Here is a 5265-nt window from a genome sequence, read left to right as displayed (position 1 = left end):
TAGTTATAACTTTCTCTTACATACATACATTTTCATATATCAGATTAGAATAACTGTCTATTCAAATGTTCAGATCATGATAAAATGGGGAAAATGTGATATTCCTTTATAACTGGGGAGGTTCTAGCCTGCCTTTTAAGGCATATAGTTTAGCAAAACACATGGAAGTAAAGAAAGCAAATATTCCTATTTCTGGATAGTCAAGGTGAAGGAGTCTTCTGTGCACACGCCAGGGAGTAGCTTCATTTTTGCCATGACTAGGCCAGCTTTACCACATCTATTATTTAGGAAACAACATAAAATGTTAGAGCTACATAATGGAAAACTGTAAATGAGTCAACCTTCTTGACACACAGACTCTCAGGCACCAGGTTAATGTCACAGAGGCAAGCTGGTCAGCATCCAGGGCAAAGAGCCAGTTGTGGTATCTGAACTACATTCTCTGAAAGATTGTGGCTCCCAGATAAAATGGAGCAGTTTCAGGAAGCTATGAGAATGTATTTATAGTGGAATTACAGTGTGACATTTGGGTCTATTCTGACAAGTCATTGGGACTTCACAACTCACAGTAACTGACAACAACTAAACTAGCAGAATGCATCATCTGCTGTTGGTATGCTTCTAATTCTGCTTCTAAAACCCCTTCTGTTTCATTGGTTTAATCCCCCCTGCTTAACACTGTATTCTGTTTACATAAACCACTGTTAACTAAGCACCGCCCTGCCTGCAGGGCATTGGTTTAATCCCCATTGGTTCATGATGTCTTTTTGCTCTGCCCTCTCTCATAGCACACCCTGATTTGCACCAGTCACTTTTCGCTCCACCCTCTCTACGTCACATCCTGTTTCCACCCTACTTGGCAAGTATATTTATAAGGACTGGATTGTGATTATAGTTAGTTTAGTTTAGATAGCATAGGATAGTTTAGGTTAGATTGTGCTGCATTGCACATGAATAAAGACTGAACTGTGTATCACTCAGCCATGAGTCCCTGGTCGTCTGTCTCCCGCCCATGAAGCCAGCCTGGCAATCTGCAAGGTAATAACACATTTCTCTGTAAATATTTTTTTAATTAACTATATAATCTTTTTTATTAGGTACATGTACAGCTTTGGTCTGTTCTTTCCTTCCAAACCCAAGTTTTTTTTGTTTGTTTGTTTGTTTTTTGTAGGATATGATTAGATATTATCAATCACTTGAATCTAAGTAAAAAGTTAAATGATAAATTTATAATCCTATTTTCAGCCAATAAAAGACAAATTGTAATTGCACTTTTAAGTATTTTTTCTGAATTCATTTAAATAGCTATTGTTTAGTCTTAATTATTTAACAAGTCTTTAGGCACTGATTTAACATATTTGATGGAGTGTAAAATTGGTAGCTTTTGATCATAAAAAATTAATTTGAATATCTGGGACAAAGATGATTTTAAACAATCAAGAATGTGATCAGGGATAAATAGCATAATGGTTATGTAAAGAATCTCTCATGCCTGAGGCTCCAAAGTCCTAGGCTCAATCCCTTGCACCACCATAAGCCAGAGCTGAGCAGGGCTCTAGTAAAAATAAATAAATAAACGAGAAAACAAAATAAAATAAAAATCAAGAGCAGATTTTCTTCTTTTATCCTTAGGCTGTAGTCATTTTTCTTCTTCTTCTTCTTCTTCTTCTTCTTCTTCTTCTTCTTCTTCTTCTTCTTCTTCTTCTTCTTCTTCTTTTTTTTTGCCATCAGGATTATTGTTAGGGCTCGCTGCCTACACAGTTAGCTCACCAAGCCTGGTGGCCATTTTTTAAAAATTTATTCTATTTAATAGAGTCAGATACAAATAGAGAGAGGAAGAGTAAAGAGAAGGAGAGAGAAAGAACTACTTTGCAGCAGTGAGTCACTGCCTAAGAAGCTTCTCCCTTAGCAGGTCGGGACCAGGGCTAGAACCAGATCCTTATCCATGATACAGTGAGAACTCCACCTGCTGAACCACCCCCTGGCTCTGATTTTCTAAAAGATTTTCTTATCATATCTGGAACAAAAAAAATCTCTAGAATTGCCAAATTAATCTTGAGGACAAAGAACATGACTGGAGACATCACAGTTCCCTTACCTCAACCTATACTACAGAGCTTAGGCCTGGTCCTAGAACCAAAGCAGACACACAGATCCTTGGAACAGTATTGAAATGCCAGAATTGAATCCTCACATCTATGAGCAACTCAGTTTTGACAAAGGGGGTCCAGAACATGAAATGGAGAAAGGATAGGCTTTTTAACAAGTGGTGCTGTAAAAACTGGGTTGAAACGTGCAAATGAAATTAAATGAGATCACCACATATCACCAAGCACTTAGGTCAACTCCAGGAGGATCAAAAACATGGGTGTTAGACCAGAAACTATCAAATACTTAGAAGAAAACATTGGCAGAGGACTTGATGGTGTATGCTTCAAAAGGTCTTTGGAGATTCAAGTCCAACAGCAAAGAAAACAAGAACAAAAATAAACCAAAAGGGGCTACATCAGATTGAAGTTTCTGCACAGCCAAGGGTACCACCAAACTAAGAGACAAAACATTCTACAGTGTGAGAGAAGATCTTTATGCACGCACTTCTCATAAGGGACTGGAAACCAAAATCCATAAAGAGCTCGGTAAAGTTTACACCGAGAAAACAACCCCACCAGAAAGTGAAGCGCGGACACGGACAGAAACCTTAGAGAAGACATCCTGAGACTCACAGGGACATGAGAAAGTGCTCGGAGTCATTCACTGACTATCAGAGAAATGCAAATAAAGACGAGAATAAGACACCGCTTCTCACCTGTGAGAGCGGAATACATTAGGAAAGACGGATGCCGAGAGGATATGAAAAAGAAGGGACACTGCTGCAAGTAACTGGTCCAGTCTTTGTGGAAAATGGTCTGGGACTTCCTTCCAACACTCACGCTAGCCCTGCCTTATGACTCGGCGATTTCTCTCCTGAGGATTCTTCCAAAGGAAACACCTATCAGAAGACACTTGTATATGCTCACATTCACATTCATTTGGTGACTGTGATCACCAAAACCAAGATGACCAAGACAGATGAGTGGCAAAAAATGTTATGGATTGATGGATCGTCTCCTTTGCATCATCTCGGATGAAACTGGAAGACATCAAATTAAGTGAGATAAACCAAAACCAGGAGGATGGATACTGAATGAGCTCACTTATAAGAGGGACCTAATAATTAGGAAGAAGGAGGAAAAAAAACAAAACAAAGTGAAACATGAACTGGACATGGTGTATTGCAGCAAAGCAAGGAACTGTGGGGGACTAGAAGGGGGAAAAAGGGAAGTGTGGGAGAGAACTGTGGGGGCCCGGTGCAGAATGGAATTATATGCATGTGAGATCATGATTACACTGTAATAAACAAGAAAAAAATCATTAAACATGTTGATTTTGGTATTAAAAAATTACGGTTACCTACATCTAAATTTCTACACAGTAATTCAATCTTGTGATACGTCTTTTAATTTTAGAGTGAGTTGTTTCTAATGTAATATAAGGAAAATGAATTTAGGGTCCAAAACCTGTCAACAAATTATATGTTAGTTTAATTTCAGGGTCCAGGCATTGGCAGACTCAGTCAGGCACACATATTACTAAGGATAAGGACCCAGGTTTGAGCCCCTGGCCCCCACCTGCAGAAGGAAGGCTTCATGAATGGCGAAGCGGGTCTGCACGTGTGTGTGTGTGTCTCTCTCTCTATCTTTCCCTTTTCCTCTCAATCTCTCTCTGTCCTATCTAATAAAAAGTAGAAAAAATAATACAGAAAACCAGGAAAAATGGCCACCGGGAATATTGGATTTGTAGTGCCAGCACCAAGTCCCAGCAATAACCCTGGTAACCATACATGACGCCAAATACAAGGACCCTGCAAGGATCCCAGTTCGAGCCCCCGGCTCCCCACCAGCAAGCAGTGAAGCAGGTCTGCAGGTGTCTTTCTTTTTCTCCCCCCTCTGTCTTCACCTCCTCTTTCAGTTTCTCTGTCCTATCCAACAGCAACAACAGCTATAACAGCAGTTAAGATAACAACAACGAAACAGAATGGGAAAAGATGGCCTCCAGGAGCAGTGGATTCCTAGTGCAGGCACAGTCCCAGCGATAACCCTAGAGGGAGAAAAAGCAAGTTAACAAACAAACAAAAATCTGCTGGTAGCAATAAAGCTGCTTAATTTCATAAGCAGCTTTGTGATGTCTGTGTAGAGATCACCTTTTATAGTAAAGCTTATGTTAAATTATCTCCTTTAAGGACGTCTCTCAGGAGGACCTGTCCTTATCTATTTTATGATTTTGTTTTGGTTGAGACAGAAAGAATTTGAGAGGGGAAAGGGAGATAGAGAGGAAGAAAGAAAAAGAGATACTTGTAGCTCTGCTTTACCTCTTATGAAGCCACCTAGCCCCCTCAAACGCAGGAGGGGACAAGGGATTTGAACCAGGGTCCTTGCACATTGTAATGTGGGTTTAACCAGGTGAGTCACCACCAGTCCTTTTTTCTTATCTCTTTTCTAGAGAGAAGGCAGAATTTCAGTCTGCCTTTTCTTACTTTACTCTGCCATCTTTGATAGCCTCACTGACCCTCCATTGCTTCTTCCCAACACCTTAAGCTGTAGATAGAACTTATTTGAAGATGGCTAATGGATAGGTGTGCGTGCTACACCAAGTGGGTGGCACTTCACTGCATCTGCAGGAAATGCGTGTGTCATTAATGACCCTCTCCTTACTCTTTCTTCCTGTCCCTAGGGTGCTACAGGTCAGGTGAGCTATACTGACAAGTATCAGGAGTGTTGAGCTGTAAGAGTTTAACTGAGTTGAATCATGTTTTACCGTCAGATCCGTACAGCAAATTAGAATCTGACTTGTGTCTCTTTTTCTAGTTCTTTCTATTCCGTAATGCTTCATTTGATTTCATGTAACAAAATACCATATAGACTTGATTTACCTAATTATTATATGACTAAAGCTACTAAAATGGCTTATCTCTGTTAGCTGACACGTCTGAAATGATAGATACATGAGATTGGAAATGTTAACAAATATTTAACATTTGTAATTGCCAGCAAGTGAGAGTAATCTCAAGTCAAAAATTATTCAGAATCATGAGTTCTTATCAAAAGATTGATGGCTTGATTTCGTCTATTCCTTTCCAGCAAACATGATCAGTTAGGTCTTCCAGAACCATTTCCTAGTGACAAGTTTTGAGAATTTTGTGAACTCTTGCCACATCAGTAGCTTGAA

Source organism: Erinaceus europaeus, chromosome 19 (genome assembly GCF_950295315.1).
Source record: "Erinaceus europaeus chromosome 19, mEriEur2.1, whole genome shotgun sequence".
NCBI classification, from domain to species: Eukaryota; Metazoa; Chordata; class Mammalia; order Eulipotyphla; family Erinaceidae; genus Erinaceus; species Erinaceus europaeus.
This window is presented reverse-complemented; position numbering follows the sequence as displayed.